The 24,761-nt window shown below is 48.4% G+C and overlaps 1 protein-coding gene and 2 pseudogenes across 1 annotated transcript in view; 2 read left to right on the top strand and 1 right to left on the bottom strand.

Moving 5' to 3' along the window:
• Nucleotides 1-24,761, bottom strand: part of LOC139274101 (zinc finger protein 420-like) — a 506,104-nt gene that overhangs the window by 306,995 nt on the left and 174,348 nt on the right. The window lies entirely within an intron of this gene.
• LOC139274326 (U2 spliceosomal RNA) lies at nt 3,241-3,470 on the top strand (annotated as a pseudogene).
• On the top strand, nt 4,959-5,345 carry LOC139273532 (histone H2A type 2-A-like; annotated as a pseudogene).

The following is a 24,761-nucleotide window of genomic DNA, read 5'->3' as shown; positions in this document are numbered from 1 at the left end:
AGACCCGGTAAGAAGTTACAAAAGTAGTTCAGGAGTCCCAGAAACGACCACAGCTCCATCACATTCTGTGGCCTCGGTGCATTATCGATTGCCTCCGTCTTCGCATTGGTGGGCCTGATGCCATCGGCCGCAATCCTCCTTCCCAGGAACTCGACTTCAGGTGCCAGGAAAACACACTTCGACCATTTTAACCTGAGCCCCATGCGGTTGAGTCGACTGAGAACCTCCTCCAGGTTCTGCAGATGCTCGACTGTGTTCCACCCGGTGACCAAGATGTCGTCCTGGAAGACCACGGTGTGTGGGACCAACTTCAGTAAACTTTCCATGTTTCTCTGGAATATCGCCACCGCTGATTGGATTCCAAACGGGCATCTGTTATAAACAAAAAGACCTTTGTGTGTGTTGATGCAGGTGAGGGCGTTTGATGATTCCTTCAGTTCCTGCGTCATGTAGGCTGAAGTCAGATCCAGCTTTGTGAACGTCTTTCCTCCTGCCAGCGTTGCAAAGAGGTCATCGGCCTTTGGTAGTGGGTATTGGTCCTGCAGGGAGAAACAATTGATAGTTACTTTGTAGTCGCCTCAGATTTTGACTGTGCCATCTCCCTTGAGGACTGAGACGATAGGACTGGCCCATTCATTAAACTCGATCGGTGAAATGATGCCCTCTCCTTGCAGCTGATCTAGCTTGATCTCTACCCTTACTCTCATCATGTACGGTACTGCTATCGCCTTGTGATGGATGGATCATGCCCCCGGAATTAGATGGATCTGCACTTTTGCTCCTTGGAATTTCCCGATGCCTGATTCGAACAGCAAAGGAAATTTGTTTAAGACCAGAGCACACGAAGTGTCATCAGCGGGCGATAGCGCTCAGACGTCGTCCCAGTTCCAGTGTATCTTTCCCAGCCAGCTCCTGCCGAGCAGCATGGGACCATCGCTCGGTACCACCCAGAGTGGTAGCTTGTGCACCGCTCCATCGTAGGAGACCTTTATGGTAGCACTGCCGATTACAGGGATCAGTTCTTTCGTGTAAGTTCTTAGTTTCTTATGAACTGGAGTTAAGACTGGCCTTGAGGCCTTGTTGCACCACAACATTTCGAAAGTATTTTTGCCCATGATGGACTGGCTTGCACCTGTGTCCAGCTCCATTAACACCGGGTGTCCATTTAATTCAACATTCAGCATTATCGGGAGACAATTCGTGGTGAATGTCTGCACTCCATGTACCTCTGTCTCCTCGATCTGAGGCTCTGGTTCGTCGTGATCCTCTGTGGATCTGTCCTCTTCTGCAACATGGTGGTTTTAGGTTTAATATTCTTTGCAGCTCACCTGCACAGTCGTTGGAGGTGTCCCATTGTTCCACAACCCTTGCAAATGTACTCTTTGAATCGGCATGAATGGAAACAATGATCACCCCCGCAGCGTCAACAAGGTGTTAATGGCCTTGCATTCATCACCCTTGATGGTAGACTCTGAGACATCTGCAGGTATGTGTGACCTGCCCTTTGCATTATGATTCAAAAAACAACATCACTTTGTTCACAGTACTTGTAGCAGCACTTGTGTGCTGAGAGATTTGCTTCATATTGTCACTGGTGGCAATGAATGCCTGGGCTATCGCTATGGCCTTACTCAAGGTTGGGGTCTCTACAGTCAAAAGTTTGCGAAGTATGGTTTCGTGGCCAATGCCAAGTACGAAAAAGTCTCTGAGCATGTGCTCCAAATGTTCTTCAAATTCGCGATATCCTGTAAGGCATCTTAGCTTGGCGACATAACTCGCCACTTACTGGCCGTCAGACCTTTTGTAGGTGTAGAACCGGTACCTCGCCATCAGAATGCTTTCCTTCGGGTTCAAATGCTCTCAGACAAGTGTGCACAAATCATGGTATGATTTCTCTGTGGGTTTTGCTGGAGTGAGCAGTTTCTTCATGAGGACATACGTTGGTGCCCCACAGACAGTGAGGAGGATCGCCCTTCATTTGGCAATGCTTTCTTCCCCATCTAACTCATTGGCCACAAAGTATTGGTCGAGTCGTTCCACAAAAGTTTCCCAATCATCTCCCTCCGAGAATTTCTCCAGGATGCACACTGTTCTCTGCATATTTGGGTTCGCTATCTGTATCTCATTGCCAGTTGTAGTAGATGGAGAACGAGTCAGACTGAACACTGAGCTCAAAGTAAAGTGTGACCGTAGTCTTTTGTTGCAAGTCTCCAGAGTGCCTCTCCAACCTATGAAGCCTCCTTAAATATCTGTGCTCCCTTGGGACTCCAGGGGATGAGCCCTTTGGTGGGTGTACAGAGTAAATACAAGTATACATATATATCAGTAAAGAGTTGGGGTCCCAGCACTGATTCCTGCGGCACCCCACTGGTTACTGATTGCCAACCTGAGAATGAACCATTTATCCCGACTCTCTGGTTTCTGTTCGTTAACCAATCCCCTATCCATGCTAATATATTACCCCCAACCCTGTGAACTTTTGTCTTGTGCAGTAACCTTTTAGGTGGCACCTTGTCAAATGCCTTCTGGAAGTCCAAATACACTACATCCACTGGTTCCTCTTTATCCACCCTGTTCATTACATCCTCAAAGAATTCCAGCAAATTTGTCAAACATGACTTCCCCTTCATAAATCCATGCTGTTACATTCATGTTGCAGCAGTGACAGATAAGAAAGGTGTTGAATTAATCGATGGGTGGAAGCTAGCATCAGGGCGGAAGGACAGTGAGGGGCTCTTGCCTTCACAGAAGGACTCCCATGTCCTGATCAGAAGTGACCCTCAGGCAATCTCGGTTACAAACCGGTCAATGACTCGAACATGTGGAAATGTAGATCGACAAACACAGCTGTTCAGATTATTGAATATATACAGGAAAAAACGTGAGTGAACCTTCCTCATAAGTCCGGCCATCATTAACCATTTTTGCCTGAGAGCAGAATAGAAACATAAAGAACAGATTATAAATCGGGAGGGGATGTCATTGATGACCTTATTCAAGAATTTGAGAATTTGGCGAGCAATAAATCTGATTGGATGTTTAAAGAGACCAATCAGAGAGATACAGAACAATGGAAATTGACAACGCGGCCAATGAACCAATCACAGTCATTGCCTTCACCCATCCCTCATTAGCTGTGGGCGGAGTGTGGGGCTGCCTATATAATGCGAGCCCGGAGCAGAATTTCCTTCATATCTGTACCTGACTGAACAAGACGATGCCTGAGGAAAAGAAACCAGCTTCTCTCGGCCTTTTGGCTAAGATCATGCGTAACTGACCTGACCAGCCACCATGACCTCCGGGTGGTTTCTCCCTGGTCAGGAAGGTATATGCTTGCTTTTTTGGAAACAGGAGGTGGGTGGGGTGGCTTGACCCATCCACCTCCACGGAGGTGTGTGGGGTGGCTTGACCCATCCACCTCCATGGCACGAACCTGGTATTGCAGTACTTCCAGGAACGGTGCAGTGGCTCTAGGCCTTTTGGCTAAGAGCATTGGCGCAGAGTGATCCTTGGCATGTGCAAGGTGACCTCTGGCGTTTGTGATTTGACAAAGAATTGGAACGATTGGCTACGAATTAAAAAAAAAGAAACCAGCTTCGAAAAAGGGTGCCAAGAAAGTAATCAAGAAAACATCACCGAAGGGTGGCAAAAAGCGCCGAAAGTCGAGGAAGGAGAGTTACTCCATTTACATCTACAAAGTGATGAAGCAGGTTCACCCCGACACCGGCATCTCCTCCAAGGCCATGGGCATCATGAACTCGTTTGTGAACGATATTTTCGAGCGCATCGCGGGTGAGGCTTCCCGCTGGCCCATTACAACAAGCGTCGCACCATCAGCTCCCGGGAGATCCAGACCGCCGTGCGTCTGCTGCTACCCGGGGAGCTGGCCAAGCACGCCGTATCGGAAGGGACAAAGGCGGTGACCAAGTACACCAGCTCCAAGTAAAACTCCACGCTGTCCTGACGGAACAAAATCCCAAACACAACGGCTCTTTTAAGAGCCACCCACAACATCATTGAAAGAGCTGCACAAACACATCACCCTTTAGACTGAATTTACTGTAATTATTTCCCGAACAATTGTGTTTGAGAACCTTTACAATTCCAGCTGTAGATTTAGTTTTGAATTCTCATAAGCAGCTTCACTGACGGATTCGACCTTGGCGTCGCTGGAATTTCCCGCAGTGAGTAAACTACAAACACGGTCCCTGGTCGCTTTCCCTTTGCTCTCAGACCCGTTCATTCACAGAGCCTGCCGACGAATTTATTTTGGGAGGGCGGAGAAACTCCGATTTCAGTCACACGTTCTCACTCAAGCCCTTTTCACGTTTTGTTTTTATTCCGTTGCGGCTCAGTCTATTTATTAACCCGAGACTCCCCGCAGTGTAACAACCCAGAATGGGAGTTCTTAGAGACTAGAACAGGGCAGTTTGAACATTCTGTCCCTCTTCTATTTTTACAGAATGACTCTCAGTTCTAGTCTCACTCCCACAGCAGCTCCTATGAAAAAAAGTTCACTTTTACAACGATGGAGCTGGAATGTGTCCCATTACAGAATCAGTGGGGACTGAGTCCCGCCCGTTACAGACACTTTGAACCTGAAGCCGAATTTAATACTGATTGTAAGAGGCTGAAATTTGCAAGGGAAACATGGAATCAGACAAAAGGAAACAAAAAGTGTTTTGAAGTATTTGGCTAATGCTTAAGTTACTAACATAATTATTGGCGGGATTTTTGAATTTAAAAAATCGTTAGGTTCTGACTTTGAGAACCAATAATTTTCGCCCTACTTTCATTGGTGGACTAAAGAGGCTGTGATTGGTCATCGGAAACGACCAATGAAATTCACCACAGAGTGACCAATCATAAGTTCGCTCCCTGCATCGCTCCAGAATGTATAAGAAGGGCAGATGTGGGAGGAGTTTCTCATTCTTTCTCTGAGCTTGTGGATTGTGGAAATGTCTGGAAGAGGAAAAACCAGCGGTAAAGCTCGGGCCAAGGCCAAGTCTCGCTCCTCCCGGGCCGGACTGCAGTTCCCTGTGGGCCGTGTTCACAGGCTCCTGCGTAAGGGGAACTAAGCTGAGCGTGTGGGTGCCGGAGCCCCGGTCTACATGGCTGCTGTGCTCGACTATCTGACCGCTGAAATCATGGAGCTGGCTGGCAACGCGGCTCGTGACAACAAGAAGACCCGCATCATACCCAGACACCTGCAGCTGGCCATCCGCAACGACGAGGAGCTCAACAAGCTGCTGGGAAAGGTGACCATCGCTCAGGGCGGGGTGCTGCCTAATATCCAGGCTGTGCTGCTGCCCAAGAAAACCACCACTTCGTCCAAAAGCAAGTAAAGCGGACAAGATTTAAACTAATAACCCAAAGGCTCTTTTCAGAGCCACTCACAATATCTGGAAGGGCATCTTACTGTCTTAATGGAGACCTTGAGTTCAGGTACCAATAAATTGGCCTATTTCAGACCTGTATGCGGAATTTTCAGTTCCTGGTATCTGCATTATGGTTTTCTGCTCACACAAACTGTTTTGTTAGTAGCTAATAATTAAACTACAGTTGTCAGAGACTCAAAAATTGTATAAATACCGCAACTGGTTCCCTAAATATTATTTAGTCTATCAATGAAAACTGTATGAAGAGAATCGGCGGTTTTTAAAAGGGCCTAGTTTAATTCTGGTCTGGTTTGAGAGTTTGATGCTGGTTCTGTTCCCGGGATCTCCGGGCTGTTTATTTTTCTCCTTAGCCGGTCAGTTTAGGCCTACAATGAGCAGCCAAGCGCAAGACGGTCACTGCCATGGATGTGGTGTACACTCTGAAACGGCAGGGCCGCACTTTCTATGGATTCAACGCGACCCTCTTCCCCCAAGCACAAAGCAAAGGCTCTTCGAAGTGCCACCCACCGCCTCACAGGGAGTGGAGATGGGGGGAGGAGGGAGGTATAGTTGATTTATATTTTGTTCTGTTTCGATAGATATTTTTCGCCAAGGCCTCTATGTTTTAAATCGGCAAATGCACGATGGACGGAATGTCCTTTGTTTCAGAATTATAGACATCTATCATCGAAGCTTACAGCACGGAAGGAGGCCACTTCGGCCCATCGTGTCCGTGCCGGCGAACAAAAGGCTATCCAGCCGAATCCCACTTTCCAGCTCTAGGTCCGTAACCCTGCAGGTTACGGCACTTCAAGTGCACGTCCAAGTAGTTGTAAATATGGTGAGGTTTTCTGCCTCTACCACCCTTTCAGGCAGTGAGTTCCAGACCCCCACCACCCTCTGCGTGAAGAAATTTCCCCTCTAAACCTTTTGCCAATTACTTTAAATTTATGTCCCCTATGCTAAGGGAAATAGGCGGTTTACGGCACAGAAGGTACGACATATTCCAGGTGAAGGTAACACTGAAACAACTAATATAGTTACAGCAGTGACAGATAAGAAAGGTGTTGAATTAAATGGTGGGAGGAAGGCAGCATCAGGGCGGATGGACAGTGAGGGTCTTTTGCCCTCACAGAAGGACTTCCAAGTCCTGACCAGAAGTGACCCTCAGGCAATCTCGGTTACAAACCGGTCAATGTCTGTCGAACATGTAGACATCTAGATCGATAAAGAACAGAATATGGCTCGGGAGGGGATGTAACTGATGACCTAATTTAAGAATTTGAGATTGTGGCGAGCAGTAAATCTGATTGGTCTCTTTAAACATCCAATCAGAGAATTACAGAACAATGGCAATTGACAACGCAGCGAATGAACCAATCACAATCGTTGCCTTCACCCATCCCTCATTAGCATAGGGCTGTGGGCGGAGTGTGGGGCTGCCGATATAATGCGAGCTCCGAGCTGAGTTTACGTCATGTCTGGGTCGGATTGAACAAGACGATGCCTGAAGAGAAGAAATCCGTTACTGCCAAGAAAGGCGCCAAGAAAGTGATCAAGAAAACGGCACCGAAGGGCGGCAAGAAGCGCAGAAAGTCGAGGAAGGAGAGTTACTCCATCTACATCTACAAAGTGATGAAGCAGGTTCACCCCGACACCGGCATCTCCTCCAAAGCCATGGGCATCATGAACTCGTTTGTGAACGATATTTTCGAGCGCATCGCGGGTGAGGCTTCCCGCCTGGCCCATTACAACAAGCGCTGCACCATCAGCTCCCGGGAGATCCAGACCGCCGTGCGCCTGCTGCTGCCTGGGGAGTTGGCCAAGCACGCTGTGTCGGAAGGGACAAAGGCGGTCACCAAGTACACCAGCTCCAAGTAAAGCTCCACGCTGTTCTGACGGAACAAACCCCAAACACAACGGCTCTTTTAAGAGCCACCCAAAACCTCTCTGAAAGAGCTGCACAAACGCGTCATCCTTTAACCTCAATTTACTGCAGTTATTTCCTGAGCAAGTGTTTTTGACAACATTTAAAGATCCAGGGTAGATTTAGATACGAATTTTCAGATAATCGGTTTTACTGTCCGGTTCAGCCTTAGCTTCGTTGATGAATTTCCCTCCCATTAAACTATAAACACTCCCTGGTCGCCTGCCGACGAATTATGGTCTTGTTTTAAGGGGGGAGACTCAGACTTTATTCACCTCATTCTCTCAAGCCCTTTTGAATAAAAAAAATTCTAGTTAGTCAACCCGCTTATTACCCGGGGCCTGCGTGTGCAACAACCCAGAATGGGAGTTCTTACAGAGACCAGAACGGGGCAGTTTGAACACTCTGTCCCTCTTCTCTTTTCACAGAAGGACTCCCAGTTCTGGTCTCACTCCCGCCTGTGCGGAGGATCGATCCATGATCTGTGATTCCCAAATTGTACAAAGATTGAGCTGGAATGTGTCCCGTTACAGAATGTTTGAAAGTGAACCATAATTTAATCCTGATTGTAACATCCTGGAATTTGGAAGGCAATATGGAATAAAAAGTGTTTGGAAATCTTTGGCTAATGATGAATTTATTAACATAATCCGCATTGTAAAAATTATTGGCGGGGTTTTTGAAATTGAAGATTCGTTGGATGTCGAACAATAATTTTCGCCTTCTTTTCATTGGCGGGCTAAACACATGGTGATTGGTCATCGGAAAAGACCAATGAAATGTACCGCAGAGCGACCAATCACAAGTTCACTCCCTGCATCCGTCCAGAATGTATAAGAAGAGCAGATGAGGGAGGAGTTTCGCATTCTTTCTCTGAACCTGTGGATTGTCTGGAAGAGGAAAAACCGACGGTAAAGCTCGGGCCAAGGCCAAGTCTCGTTCCTCCCGGGCCGGACTGCAGGTCCCTGTGGGCCGTGTTCATAGACTCCTGTGAAATGGGAACTATGCTGAGCGTGTGGGTGCCGGAGCCCCGGTTTACATGGCTGCTGTGCTCGAGTATCTGACCGCTGAAATCCTGGAGCTGGCCGGCAACGCGGCCCGCGACAACAAGAAGATCCGCAACATCCCCAGGCACCTGCAGCTGGCCATCCGCAACGACGAGGAGCTCAATAAGCTGCTGGGAAAGGTGACCATTGCTCAAGGTGGGGTGCTGCCTAATATTCAGGCTGTGTTGCTGCCCAAGAAAACCACCACTTCGTCCAAGACCAAGTAAAGCGGCCAAGATTTAATCTAATAACCAAAGGCTCTTTTCAGAGACATTCACAGTATCTGTAGAAGGGCTGCTTACTGACTTAATGGAGTGAGAGCCCTTGAATTCATGTACCGATAGATTGGCTTATTTCAGACATGTAAACGTAGAAAATAGGTGCAGGAGTAGACCATTCGGCCCTTCGAGCCTGCACCACCATTCAATAAGATCATGGCTGATCTTTCACCTCAGTACCCCTTTCTCTCCATACCCCTTGATCTCCTTTAGCCATAAGGGCCACATCTAACTCCCTCTTGAATATATCCAACGAACTGGCATCAACAACTCTCTGCGGTAGGGAATTCCACAGGTTCACAACTCTGAGTGAAGAAGTTTCTCCTCATCTCAGTCCTAAATGGCTTACCCCTTATCCGTATGCGGGAGTTTTCAGTTCCCAGTCTCTGCATTACGGTTCTCTACTCACACATACACTCTTCCAGTTAACAGCGAATAACTGAACTACAGTTGTCACTCAACAATTGTATAAATACCGCCACCGGTTCCTTAAATATTATTTAATGTGTCTGAAAACTAGAGAGTCGGCGATGATGAATTAATATAGTAATGAAAGGGCCTAGTTTAATTCTTGTCTGGTTTGAGATAGTTTGAATGCTGTTTTTGTTCTCGGGAGCTCCGGCCGTTCCGGCTGTGTATTTCTCTGCTAAGCCAGTCAGTTTACACCGCACTGCATCAGCGAGCGATATACACATACAGGACCCGGATCCATTGCAGTGCTTCCCAGATCTGCCTGTCCCCATTCTCCGGCAACACCGAATGGGGAAATCTGTGCTCTGCCCCGGGGAACTCGAGGTCAGAGCGACGCAAAGCCGATGTCAGTTTCTGAAAATATTAAAGGGCTCATTAGTTTATATTAGTCAAAGCTCATGTGAACCGAGCTGGTATATGAACACACGATCAGTAATCAATACCACACCCTCTGCCCGTCCCTACAATGGGTTAATGAACAACACGAAGCTCTGGTTACAGGAGATCGCAGCTCTTTCTTTTGTTGATTTGGTGGCTCTGAAAAGAGCCGTTGTTTCACTTGGTGCTGAAGCTCCGAGCCGAGGCAGGGGGAGTCTAGGCGCGCTCCCCGCGGATGCGGCGGGCCAGCTGGATGTCTTTGGGCATGATGGTGACTCGCTTGGCGTGGATGGCGCACAGGTTGGTGTCCTCAAAGAGCCCCACCAGGTAAGCCTCGCTGGCCTCCTGCAGGGCCATGACGGCCGAGCTCTGGAAGCGCAGGTCGGTCTTGAAGTCCTGAGCGATCTCCCGCACCAGGCGCTGGAAGGGCAGTTTGCGGATCAGCAGCTCGGTGGATTTCTGGTAGCGGCGGATCTCCCTCAAAGCCACGGTGCCGGGTCTGTAGCGATGAGGCTTCTTCACTCCGCCCGTGGCTGGAGCACTCTTCCAGGCCGCTTTGGTCGCCAGCTGTTTACGAGGTAACCTGTGGGACGCCCACATCCCATGAACGAATGCAAAAGAGGAAAGAGCAGAGGCCTTGACCATCATTTTCCAGTCCTCTTTGGATCTGGGCATGGTGCCGGAGGATTGGAGGACTGCTAATGTAGTACCCTTGTTTAAGAAGGAAGAAAGGGATCGGCCGAATAATTACAGGCCTGTCAGCCTAACCTGCATTTGGAAAGGCAAGGATTAATTAGGGTCAGTCAGCAAGGATTTGTTAAGGGAAGGTCGTTTCTGACTAACCTGATTGAATTTTTTGAGGAGGTAACCGAGACGGTCGATGAGGGTTGTGTGTACAATGTAATATATATGAACTTCAGCAAGGTTTTTGATAAGGTTCCACATGATGGACTGATCATGAAGGTTAAAGCCCATGGGATCCAGGGCAAAGTGGCAAATTGATTCAAAAATTGGCTTGGAGTAAGAAGCAAAGGGTAATGATTGATGGATGTTTTTGTGACTGGAAGGATATTTCCAGTGTGATTCTGCAGGGCTCAGTACTGGGTCCTTTTCTTTTCGTGGTATATATCAACGATTTAGATTTGAATATAGGGAGTATGATTCAGAAGTTTGCAGACGAGACTAAAATTGGCTGTGTGGTTGATAATGAAGAGAAACGTAATGGGCTGCAGGAGGATATCAATCTACTGGTCAGGTGGGCAAAGCAGTGGCAAATGGAATTTAATTCAGAGAAGTGTGAGGTAATGCACTTTGGGAGGGCTAATACGGATAGGGCATACACATTAAGCGATAGGCCACTTAATAGTGTAGATGAACAAAGGGACCTTGGAGTGCTTGTACACAGATCCCTGAAAGTGGCAGGCCAGGAGGATAAGGTGGTTAAGAAGGCATATCGAATGCTTGCCTTTATTGGCTGAGGCATTGAATAAAAGAGCAGGGAGGTTATGCTTAAATTGTATAATACTTTGGTTAGGCCACAGCTCGAGTATTGCTTGCAGTTCTGGTCGACGTATTATAGAAGGACGTCATTGCACTAGAGAGGGTGCAGAAGAGATTTACTAGGATGCTGCCTGGAATGGAGAATCTTAGTTATGAGGACAGATTGGATAGGCTGGGTTTGTTCTCATTGGAACAGAGGAGGTTGAGAGGAGACCTCATTGAGATGTACAAAATATTGAGGGGCCTGGACATAGTGGATAATAAGGGTCTATTTCCATTGGTGGAGGGGTCTATTGCGAGGGGGCATAGTTTTAAGGTGGTTAGTGGAAGTTTTAGAGGGGATTTGTTGTGGGGGGGGGGTTGGTTTCTTAACGCAGAGGGTTGTGGGGATCTGGAACTCACTGCCTGGAAGAGTGGTGGATGCAGAAACCCTCACTACTTTTAAGAGATGGATGGATGGGCACTTAAAGTGCAGTAACCTGCACAGTTATAGACCTAGAGCTGTAATTGGGATTAGACTGGATGACCTTTTGTTGGACGGTGCAGATATAATGGTGAGTGCTGCAGGGAATAAAATACAACCAGGATGATCTCCTGGACTATTTTCGATCACCTGGATGGGTCGGAGAGGAATTTTCCCACATTTTGTCTCTCTAAATTGGCCTGGGTTTTTACCTGGTTTTTGTCTCTTCCAGGAGATCAGATGGGTCTGGTTGGGGTGGCGTGTAGAATGTTTCAGTATAAGGAGTGTCACAGTTGTGGTGAGGCAGACTGGTTGGGCTGGGTGCTCTTTGCCTTTCCGTCATTGTTCATAGGTTTATATTTAACCATTAGGGCTGCTGACCAAGGGCCGTGTGGCTCTTTGGTGGCCGCGCGAACATAATGGGCTGAAATGGCCTCCTTCTGCGATGTAAATTTCTATGTTTCTATGTTTCTAAATACATGGTATGTGACACCTTCTGCACAAAATAAAGTTCACGGGATTGGGGAAATATATTAGCATGGATAGAGGTTTGGCTAACTAACAGAGAACAGAGAGTCGGGATAAATGGTTTGTTCTCTGTTTGGCAATTAGTAACTAGTGGGATGCTGCAGGGATCAGTGCTGGGACCATTAATACAATCTATATTCAAGACTTGGAAGAAGGGACCGAGTGTAATGTAACCAAGTTTGCTGATGATACAAACATGGGAGGAAAAGCAATGTGTGAGGACGACACAAGAAATCTGCAAAAGGACATAGACAGGCTAAGTGAGTGGGCGAAAATCTGGCAGATGGAGTATAATGTTGGAAAGTGTGAGGTCATGTACTTTGGCAGAAAAAAAATCAAAGAGCAAATTATTATTTAAATGGAGGAAGATTGCAAAGTGCTTCAGTACAGCGGGACCAGGGCGTACTTGTACATGAAACACAAAAGGATAGAATGCAAGTACAGCAAGTGATCAGGAAGGCCAATGATACCTTGGCTGGTATTGCAAAGGGGATGGAGTATAAAAGCAGGGAAGTCTTGCTACAGTTATAAAGGGTATTGGTGAGGCCATACCTGGAATACTGCGTGCAGTTTTGGTTTCCATACTTAAGAAAGGATATATTTGCTTTGGAGGCAGTTCAGAGGTGGCTCACTAGGTTGATTCCAGAGATGAGGGGGTTGACTTATGAGGAAAGGTTGAGTAGGTTGGGCCTCTACTCATTGGAATTCAGAAGAATGAGAGGTGATCTTATCAAAACATTTAAGATTATGAGGGCGTTTTACAAGGTGGATGCAGAGAGAATGTTTCCACTGATGGGGGAGACTAGAACTAGAGGGCATGATCTTAGAATAAGGGATCGCCCATTCAAAACAGACAAAGATAAATTTATTTTCTCAGAGGGTTGTAAATCTGTGGAATTCGCTGCTTTGGAGAGCTGTGGAAGCTGGGACATTGAATAAATTTAAGATAGAAATAGATAGTTTCTTAAATGATAAGGGAATAAGGGGTTATGGCGAGCAAGCGGGGAAGTGGAGCTGAGTCCATGATCGGATCAGCCAAGATTGGAGGGGGAGAGGGAGGTGGAGGGGTGAGAGGGGGAGGGGGTTGAGAGGGGGAGGGGGTTGAGATGGGAATGGGGGTTGAGAGGGGGAGGAGGTTGAGAGGGGGAGGGGGAGATTGTATTGAATGGTGGAGCAGGCTCGAGGGACCATATGGCCTACTCCTGCCCCTATTTCTTCTGTTCTTATGACAGAGAGGGAGAGAGGGAGAGACAGAGAGGGAGAGATTTTGAGAGAGAGCGCAAGATATACTCTCTCGCTCTCCCCCCTCTCTCACCCGCCCCTCTCCCCTCTCCTTCCCTCTCCCCCTCTCCTGTCCACCTCCCTCTCTCTCCCCCCTCTCTCTCTCCCTCCCACACTCTCTGCACCTTACCCGCAGTCACCCTACCTCCCTCTCCCTTCTCCCCACCTCCCTCTCCCCTCTCCCCCTCTCCCTCTCCCCCTCCCCTCTTCACCCTCCCTCTTCACCCTCGCCCCTTCCCCTCCTCCCGCCCCCTCTCTCTCCCCCTCCCTCCCCCTCTCTCTCCCCCCCTCACCCTCTCCCCCTCCTCTCTCTCCCTCCCCCCCCCGCCGCTTGCACATGGTTACCCCCCCTCCCCCGTCCTCCTCCCCTCCACAGGCCCCCTCCACCCCCCGTACATACCCACCCCACACCCGAACATGGTTACCTTTCCTCCACTGTACACGATTATCCCCCTCCCTCCCGCCCGGTGCGGCCTGTGGTGACTCACCAATAGTTCTGGGCCTGTTAGATCAGCATCAGGGGCAGCGGAGGACGGTGAAGATGAGGGAGGCCAGCGATTGTATTTCCTGTACTGGGTCTGCACAGAGTCAGTAACCTCTCCCAGCCCCATTCCCCCTCACACGTGCTCACACCCAGCGTTGTATTTCAACAGCACCATTCACAGCCTCAGGACCCCTGCAAGCCCCTCACAGCACATTCCCATGTGGTAGCTGTTGTAATGTGGGAAACGCCGCAGCTAATTCATGCACAGCAAGCTCCCACACACAGCAAAGTGATAAGTATTGGCCCCAGGACGGTGGTCGTGGGTGTTATGTATTTAACCCCTTGCAATCTGCATTACACTATCACCAGAGGGCCCACCTGTTGGAGTCCCAAGGGATCCCAGCATCCCTTAGGACTCCAACAGGTATATAAGCAGGTCACCCATGAGGTACCTACACTCTGGAGTCTCATTAATGGAGCTAAGGTCACACTTGCTCATTGTACACAGTACTCAGTTTCATCCTTTATTATGAGCTATCAATTGGTGATGAGGTAACGAACAACCGCGCAAAAATGCAAAGAACTGTTGGTATCCTGGAGAAGTTCTTAGAAGGGAATGATTGGGAGGCCTTCGTGGAGAGACTTGACCAATACTTCGTGGCCAATGAGTTGGAAGAGGACGAGAACGCTGCCACATGAAGGGCGATCCTCCTAACTGTCTGTGGGGCAACAACCTATGACCTCATGAAGAATCTCCTAGCTCCGGCAAAACCAACAGCTAAATTTTATGAATTATTGTGTACGCTGGTCCAGGAGCAAATAAATCATAAGGAAAGTGTTCTTATGGCGAGATATCAATTCTACACATGTCAACGGTCAGAGTGCCAGTAATTGGCGAGCTATGTCGCCGAACTAAGGCGCCTCACAGGATATTGTGAATTGAGGGATTCCTAGAACAAATGCTTAGAGACTTTTTTGTACTGGGCATTGGCCATGAGCTAATCCTTCGCAAACTATTGACTGTTGAAACTCCGAATCTAAGTAAAGCCATAACAATAGCCCAGGCACTTATGTCTACCAGCGACAACACCAAACAGATTTAGCAGAGTAAAGACGTTTCGACCAGTACTGTGCACAAAGTAATGCTGTTTTCGAGCAGAAATATACATGGCAGAACGTACACGCCGGCTGTTGCTGCCCGACCTCAGATGACCCAGAGTCCACCATCAATGGTTAATGCGAGGCAGTTAACACCTTGTTGGTGCTGTGGAGATGATCATTGGCCCCATCAATGGCACTTAAAACACTATGCATGCAATGGTTGCAGAACAATGGGACACCTCCAGTGAATGTGCAGGTGAACTGCAAACCCTGCAAACCACCACGTTGCAGAGGAAGATCGATCCGCTGTGGATCAGGCTGAATTGGAAACTCATACCGAGGAGGCAGAAGTGTACGGGGTGCACACATTCACCACGAAATATCCACCAATAATGTTGAAAGTTGAACTGAACGGAATTCCAGTATCTATGGAACTGGACACGGGTGCGAGTCAGTCGATAATGAGTAAAAAGGCTAACGACAGGCAGTGGGGCAAAAAGACACACAGGCCCAAGCTCGGCCCCATTCACACCAAACTAAGGACTTACACCAAGCAAATAATCCCTGTAATTGGCAGTGCAGAAGTCAAAGTCTCCTATGATGGAGCAGAACACGAACTCCTACTGTGGATTGTGCCAGGGGATGGCCCCACAGTGTTTGGCAGAAGCTAGCTGGGAAAAATCCGCTGGAACTGGGAAGACATCCGAGCGCTTTCGTCCGTCAACGACGCCTCATGTGCCCAGGTTTTGAGCAGGTTCCCATCGTTGTTCAAGCCAGGCATTGGAAGCTTCTCAGGGGTGAAAGTGCAAATCCATTTCATCCCCGGTACACGACCCATCCACCACAAGGCATGGGCAGTACCATATATGATGCATAAGGAAGTGGAAATTGAGCTGGACAGGCTGCAGCGAGAAGGCATCATCGTGCCAGTGGAATTCACTGAGTGGGCTAATCTGATTGTCCCAGTACTTAAAGAAGACAGCACGGTCAGAATTTGTGGGGAATATAAAGTAACGATTAACCGGTTTTCGCTACAGGACCAGTACCCGCTACCCAAGGCATCCGACCTATTTGTGACTCTGGCTGGAGGAAAGACATTCACCAAGCTGGACCTGACCTCGGCCTACATGACACAGGAGCTGGAGAAGTCTTCGAAAGGCCTCAACTGCATGAACAAAGGTCTGTTCATCTATAACAGATACCCGTTCAGGATTCGGTCAGCTGCGTCAATCTTCCAATGGAACATGGAGAGCCTGCTAAAGTCAGTTCCTCACACTGTGGTTTTCCAGGACAATATCCTGGTTATAGGTCAGGACACCATCGAGCACTTGAAGAATCTGGAAGAGGTTCTTAGTCAGTTGGGACTCAGGTTGAAATGCTCGATATATTTTCCTGGCACAGGAGGTTGAGTTCCTGGGAAGAAGAATTGCAGCAGATGGCATCAGACCCACCGATGCCAAGACGGAGGCCATCAAGAACGCGCTGAGATCACAGAATGTGATGGAGCTGCGATCGTTCCTGGGACTCCTTAACTATTTCAGTAATTTCCTGCCTGGGTTAAGCACCCTGCTAGAACCCCTACATGTGCTACTGCGCAAGGGAGACGACTGGGTATGGGGGAATTCACAAGAGGCTGCCTTTCCGAAAGCCAGAAATCTGTTGTGTTGAAACAAACTGCTTGTCCTGTATAACCCTTGTAAAAGATTAGTGCTAGCTTGTGATGTGTCGTCATACAGGGTCGGGTGTGTGTTACAACAGGCTAACGAATCGGGGATTTTGCAACCGGTCGCTTATGCATCCAGGAAGTTTTCCAAGGCCGAAAGGGCCTACAGCATGATTGAAAAAGCGTGCGTTTACTGGGTAAAGAAAATGGACCAGTACTTATTTGGCCTCAAGTTTGAACTTGAAACTGACCACAAGCCACTCATATCACTGTTCTCTGAGAGTAAAGGGATTAACACCAATGCCTCTGCCCGCATCCAAAGATGGGCGCTCACGCTGTCAGCGTACAACTAAGTAATCCACCACAGACCGGGCACACAGAACTGCGCTGATGCTCTCAGTCGGCTGTCATTGCCCACCACCGGTGGAAATGACACAGCCAGCGGACTTGCTCACGGTAATGGATGCATTCGAAAATGAAAAGTCCCCCATTACAGCCCACTGGATCAGGACCTGGACCAGCCACGATCCTTTACTGTCCTTGGTAAAAAAAACTATCCTCCAGGAAGCTGGTCCGGTGCCCAGCGGAGATACAGGAGGCGATTAAGCCATTCCACAGGCACAAAGACGAAATGTCCCTGCAGGCGGACTGTCTGTTGTGAGACAATCGTGTGGTCGTGCCCAAGAAAGGCAGAGATATGTTCATTTGTGAACTGCACAGCACACACCCAGGCATTGTAATGATGAAAGCCATAGACAGATCCCATCTGTGGTGGCCCGGCATTGACTCAGATTTAGAGTCATGCGTGCGCCAGTGCAATACTTGCTCTCAGCTGAGCAATGCACCCAGAGAGGCAGCGCTAAGTTTGTGGTCGTGGCCCTCCAAACCGTGGTTGAGGATCCATGTGGGCTACGCGGGCCCATTTCTAGGCAAAATGTTTTTGGTTGTCGTGGATGCTTACTCAAAATGGATTGAATGTGCAATAATGTCTGTAAGCATGTCCACGGCCACTATTGAAAGCCTACGAGCCATGTTTGCCTTGCCCAGCTTTCCTGATGTCCTGATCAGCGACAATGGATCGTGTTTCACCAGTTCTGAATTCAAGGAATTCATGACCTGCAATGGGATCAAGCACGTCACATCTGCCCCATTCAAGCCCACATCCAACAGCCAGGCAAAGTGGGTAGTTCAGACCATCAAGCAAAGCCTGAAATGCGTGTCGAAAGGCTCCCTGCAGTTCTGCCTATCCCGAGTGCTGCTCAGCTACCGCACCAGACCCCACTCACTCACCGGCGTTCCCCCAGCCAAGCTGCTCATGAAAAGCGTTCTCAAAACAAGGCTCTCTCTTGTTCACCCTGATCTCTATGATCACGTGGAGGGCAGGCGGCATCAACAAAGTATGTACCATGACCGCACAAATTTGTCATGCGATATTGAGATCAATGATCCTGTGTTTGTACTCAAATATGGACAGGGTCCCAGATGGCTCGCTGGCACGGTCATAGCCAAGGAGGGGAGTAGGGTGTTCCAGGTCAAATTGGCCAATGGACTAACATGCAGAAAACATTTAGACCAAATCAAATTACAGTTCACCAACAGCTACGAACAACCCAAAGAAGACACCACCAACTTTGACCCTCCAACACACACACAAGTGGCAACTGACATCATGGTTGACCATGAAGCTGAACTCACCATCCCCAGCAGCCCAGTGAAGAACTAACCACCTCATCCACATTCGCATTTGTACCGAGACAATCGACAAGGGAGTGAAAAGCCCCAGATCATCTCACCTTGTAAATAAGTGTACTATTGACTTCACGGGGGAGTGATGTTATGTATTTAACCCCTTGTAACCTGTATTACACTACTACCAGAGGGCCTACCTGTTGGAGTCCCAAGGGATCCCAGCATCTCTTGGGAGCACAGTATATAAGCAGGCCACCCACACGGTACCTGCACTCTGGAATCTTATTAAAGGAGCTAAGGTCACACTTGCTCATTGTACACAGTATTCAGTTTATTACGAACGTATCAGAGGGAGTGCAACGAGTTCAGAAGAATGAGAGGGGACCTCAAAGAAACATTTAAAATTCTGACGGGGTTAGACAGGTTAGATGCAGGAAGAATGTTCCCAATGTTGGGGAAGTCCAGAACCAGAGGTCACAGTCTAAGGATAAGGGATAAGCCATTTAGGACCGAGATGCGGAGGAACTTCTTCACCCAGAGAGTGGTGAACCTGTGGAATTCTCTACCACAGAAAGTTGTTGAGGCCAATTCACTAAATATATTCAAAAAGGAGTTAGATGAGGTCCTTACTACTAGGGGGATCAAGGGGTATGGCGAGAAAGCAGGAATGGGGTACTGAAGTTGAATGTTCAGCCATGAACTCATTGAATGGCGGTGCAGGCTAGAAGGGCCGAATGGCCTACTCCTGCACCTATTTTCTATGTTTCTATGTTTCTATGAAGGTTCACCAGACTGATTCCTGGGATGGGGGGGTTGTCCTATGAGAGATTGAGTAGACCAGGCCTATATTCTCTAGCGTTTGGAAGAATGAGAGGTGAGAGGCGACACCCACATCGCATGAAGGAATTTTAAAAAGTGATGAGTGAGGTGTTTAAATTTGATTAAGGACAGCAGCCAAATTATTAGAGACACTCCCAGTCCTTCAGGACCTGTGCCCAGGGGAGAAGCTGATGGGTTAATCTGATCATCTTTGGGATAAATGTTGTGTTCATTGAGCTAAGCACCTCATGCCAGCATCAACCACTTTCCAGTCGGGCACTGCACAGGCTAGATACAGAGTGAATCCATCGGTCGCTCCCCGACACAGATACTGAGGGACAGGGAGTGTCCGGGACACTGACATTTCTCACTCAATAAGGTATAAATTGATCCTGTACCTCTCCCCATTAATCCTGGGTTCCACACGGGCCAAATCCTGTTCCTGTTTCCCTTCCTGTAACAGCACTGAGCTCAACCCAGCCCAAGAAAGATTGGATCAACTGGGCTTGTATTCACTGGAGTTCAGAAGAATGAGAGGGGATCTCATAGAAACGTTTAAAATTCTGACGAGTTTAGACAGGTTAGATGCAGGAAGAACGTTCCCAATGTTGGGGAAGTCCAGAACCATGGGTCACAGTCTAAGGATAAGGAGTAAGCCATTTAGGACCGAGATGAGGAGAAACTTCTTCACCCAGAGAGTGGTGAACCTGTGGAATTCTCTACCACAGAAAGTTGTTGAGGCCAATTCACTAAATTTATTCAAAAATGAGTTAGATGTAGTCCTTACTACTAGGGGGATCAAGGGATATGGCGAGAAAGCAGGAATGGGGTACTGAAGTTGCATGTTCAGCCATGAACTCATTGAATGGCGGTGCAGGCTCGAAGGGCCGAATGGCCTACTCCTGCACCTATTTTCTATGTTTCTATGTTTCTATAATGAGCAAGGCTCAGGGAGGGTGGTTGCTAGGCACTGCAGTGATGTCATAAAGCAGGGCCATTCAGCCCAGCGGGTCCTCTCCATGACCCTTTAAAGGTGGAGAGGTGGGACATCCTGTCTCAACACACATCCCCCTGTTCATACTGAGAATCCATGGGGAAGGCCAAGGCCCAGAGTGTAGAACACAACCAAGGGGGAAAGAGGAGGAGAGAAGGGGAGGTAAATCACGGAGTAGGGACTGAGGGCCACCAAGCTTCAGTTTTAGAGCCTGTAGACTTCAGGAGAGGAAGAGTTAGTTCTGCAGTTTCAGGATCCAGGGAGAGAACAAGGAGCAGATGGGAAGACTGGTGTGGGTTCCAGCACAGTGAGGATGTAGGGGGAGGGAGATTGTGTAGGGCCGTGTATTAGGGGTGTAGGAGGGACAAGAGAGGAAATGTCAGAGGAGCAATTACTGCAGCACAACCAATAGTGAGAGAGAGAAGGTGGGGTCTGAGTGGGCCCTGGACAGGCCGGTAAACTGTTTGTTTGCTGTGACCAGCTTTCCTTATGTCACAAATAGCCTCCTGTAGCCCAGTGACACAAACAGCCTGTTAAACGCCACCAATGTCCTTTGGTCTGGCGAGGTCTCCCTTTGTGAAACATCAGCTTCTCATTCTGACTTACTCACAGAGAGAAATGAGCTTCAGAACTGCCGACACTGTCCCTTTGAAGATCAATTGCCCATTGAGTTTGATTAAATTGATGTTAAACTAAAAATACTGCTTTGCCCTGTGACAATAACAGATTATCAGAATATTTCCCATAGGTTAAAAAACAATATTACAGGGACTCACTGCCCTGGATAGTTGGACTGGACCTGTGATATAATAGAAATGTATTTCCTGTCAGACTTGGACACCTGGTAGATCCATCTTTAAAAAAGTTGTGAGAACTCAGTTCTCAGATGTATTCCACACAATTTGTAACAAGTGTGCAATCAGTTTGGCTTATTGTCGAGAAATCAAGGACCTGACACACTGTGTGTGTGGGACACAAACCTGATTTATTGGACATTGATACAGATTAAACTCCAGCCCAGTTATAGGGGTTACTAACATCAGTTTTACCAAACCCCAACTGCCCGAATGAACATGGTTCAGTCCTGGATATGATTAACAGCAGAATCCAATCCCTGTACTCACTTGTGAACTTGCTGGTGCCTCAGCAGGTTGGATAAATTAGTGAGTCCCTTTGCACACTCGGGGTAGGTGAACAGCATCTCCGCAGTGTGAATTCGCTGGTGTGTCAGCAGAACCTTTGTGCTTTTAAAGCTCTTCTCACTGTCAGAACATTTCAAAGATCTATTATCAGTGTGAACAAGCTGGTGTGTCCAGAGGTTGCATGACGGAGTGAATCTCATCCCACACATGCAGCAGGAGAATGGCCTCTTCCCAGTGTGAACTCACTTGTGGGTCAGCAGTTTAGATGAACGAGTGACTCCCTTCCCACATACGGAGCAGGTGAACAACCTTTACCTGATGTGAACTCACTGGTGTTTCAGTAGGTTGGACGAGTGAGCAAATGTCTTTGCACAGTGACAGCACCTAAATGATCCCTCGTCAGTGAACATTTGTTGGTATTTCAGCAGGTTTGATGATTCTTTGAAAGTCTTCAGACAGCAAGAGCAACTGAACGGCCTCCCCGGTGTGACTGCGTTGATGAGTGTCCAGCTGGGAGGGGGAATTGAATCCCTTCCCACAGTCCCCACATTTACACAGTTTCTCCATGGTGTGTGTCCTTGTGACTCTCCATAGTTGGACGATCAGTTGAAGCCTCGTTCACGCACACAACATGTGTACGGTTTCTCCCCGCTATGAATGGTGCGATGTTTTTTCAGGTTGTGTAACTGGTAAAAGCCCTTTCCACAGTCGGTGCACTGGAATACTCTCACTCGAGTTGGTGCTTTTCCAGTCACACTGATGTTTGAATGTTTGAAATCTTTGCCCACACACAGAACAGACAAACATTTGCCCTTCCACACTCAGAGCCCGATGATATTGGGGCTCTGATGAATGCAGTGATTGTGTCTGACCTGGGTGTGATGTGGACTGGGACTTTGCTCTGTAAATGCTGCTCCCCTTCTCTCACAGCCTGGAATACCAGTTGAAAAAAGCCCTCACTGAGTCCCTCATCGAAACTCTCAACAATTCGAGTGTGTGAGGGGCGGGGCTTGTGGCCCCCCAGTGGGCGGGGCTGAGCCAGGGTGGGAGGGGCTTGGGCCCCCAGTGGGCGGGGCTGAGCCAGGGTGGGAGGGGCTTGGGCCCCCAGTGGGCGGAGCTGAGCCCAGGTGGGAGGGGCTAGGGCCCCCAGTGGGCGGGGCTGAGCCTGGGTGGAAGGGGCTTGGGCCCCAAGTGGGTGGGGCTTGGGCTCCCCAGTGGGCGGGGCTGAGCCCGGGTGGGAGGGGCTTGTGGTTCCCCCCCCCAGTGGGCGGGGCTGAGCCTGGGTGGGAGGGGCTTGGGCTCCCCAGTGGGTGGGGCTTCAGGGTTTCTGTTCCTCACTGGGTCCCAGTGCCTGGGAGATGCAGCGTCCTGGACAAGAGCTTTATCATCACCTTTACAATCAGAGAGTGGTTACAGCACGGAAGGAGGCCATTTGGTCCATCGAGCCCGTGCCGGCTCTGGTTAGCTGGTCCCACTCCCCCACCCTTTCCCGTAGCCCCACAAACTTCTCTCCTTCTTGTACTTACCCAACTCCCTTTTGGAAGCTTTGATTGAGTTTGCCTCTATCTCCCTTTCCGGCAGTGCATTCCAGAGACTGACCACTCGCTGCGTAAAAAGGGCTTTTCTGACGTCGCCCTTGGTTCTTCTGCCCATCACCTTAAATCTGTGTCATCTGCTTCTTGACCCATCCGCCAATGGGAACAGGTTCTATCAACTCTGTCCAGACTCCTCATGATTTTAAAAACCAACAAATCTCCTCTCAATCTCTGCTCTAAGGAGAACAATCCCAGCTTCTCCAGTCTATCCAAGTAACTGAAGTCCCTCATCCCTGGAATCAATCTTGTACATTTTTTCTGCACCCTCTCCAAGGCCTCCACATACTTTCGAAAATGCGGTGCCCAGAATTGGACACAATACTCCAGTTGCAGATAGTGCAGATGACACGAAGCTGGGTGGCAGTGCGAGCTGTGAGGAGGATGTTAAGAGGCTGCAGGGGGACTTGAACAGGTTAGGTGAATGGGCAAATGCATGGCAGATGCAGTATAATGTGGATAAATGTGAGGTTATCCACTTTGGTGGCAAAAACATGAAGGCAGATTATTATCTGAATGGTGACAGATTATGAAAAGGGAAGGTGCAAAGAGACCTGGGTTTCATGGTACATCAGTCATTGAAGATAGGCATGCAGGTACAGCAGGCAGTAAAGAAAGCAAATGGCATGCTGGCCTTCATAGCGAGGAGATTTGAGTATAAGAGCAGTGAAGTCTTATTGCAGTTGTACAAGGCCTTGGTGAGACCACACCTTGAGTATTGTGTGCAGTTTTGGTCTCCTAATCTGAGGAAGGACGTGCTTGCTATTGAGGGAGTACAGCGAAGTTTCACCAGACCGATCACGGGACGGCAGGACTGACATACAAGGAAAGACTGGATCGGCTAGGCTTATACTCACTGGAATTTAGAAGAATGAGAAGGGATATCTTAGAAATTTATAAAATTCTGACGGGACTGGACATGTTAGATGCAGGTAGAATGTTCCTGATGTTGGGGAAGTCCAGAACCAGAGGTTATGGTCTAAATATAAGGGGTAAGCCATGTAGGACCGAGATGAGGAGAAACTTTTTCACCCAGAGAGTTGAGAACCTGTGGAATTCTCTACCACAGAAAGTTGTTCAGTCTAGTTCATTAGATTATATTCAAAAGGGAGTTAGATGTGGCCTTTATGGCTAAAGGGATCAGGGGGTATGGAGAGAAGGCAGGGGTGGAGCACTGAGGTTGCATGATCAGCCATGATCATATTGAATGGTGGTGCAGTCTCGAAGGGCCGAATGGCCTGCTCCTGCACCTATTTTCTGTGTTTCTATGTTTGAGGCCGAACCTGTATTTTATAGAGGTCCATCATAATATCCATGTTTTGTAATCTATGCCTCTATGATGCCCAGGATCCTGTAAGCATTTTTAAACTGCTTTTTCAACCTGCCTTGCCCCCTTCAACGATTTATGCACATAGACCCCTAGGTCTCTCTGTTCATGTACCCCCTTTAAAAATGTACCCTTTAGTTTATATTGCCGCTCCTCGTTCTTCCTACCAAAATGTATCACTTCAAACCTTTGTGTTAAATTTCATCTGCCACGTCTGTCCATTTCACCAACATGTCTGTGTCCTCCTGTAGTCTATCACCATCCCCTCACCATTCACTGTACTGTGTCCACCCATTTCACCAACCTGTCTGTGTCCTCCTGAAGTCTATCACCATCCCCTCACCATTCACTGTACTGTGTCCACCCATTTCACCAACCTGTCTGTGTCCTCCTGAAGTCTATCACCATCCTCTTCACCATTCACTGTACTGTGTCCACCCATTTCACCAACATGTCTGTGTCCTCCAGAAGTCTATCACCATCCCCTCACCATTCATTATACTTCCAAGTTTTGATCCATCTACAGATTTGGAAATTGTGCCCTGTACACCCAGGTCTGTGACATTAATATTGATCAGGAAAAGCAGTGGCCCCAGTACCGAGCCCTGGGGAACACCACCGTGTACCTTCCTACAGTCTGAAAAACAACCTTTCCCCACAATGCTCTGTTTCCTCTCACTTAACCAACTGAGTATCCATG

The sequence above is a fragment of the Pristiophorus japonicus genome, chromosome 9, assembly GCF_044704955.1.
Source record: "Pristiophorus japonicus isolate sPriJap1 chromosome 9, sPriJap1.hap1, whole genome shotgun sequence".
Lineage (NCBI taxonomy): Eukaryota > Metazoa > Chordata > Chondrichthyes > Pristiophoridae > Pristiophorus > Pristiophorus japonicus.
Note: the sequence above shows the minus strand (reverse complement) of the source record. Positions and strands in the feature narration are given on the sequence as shown.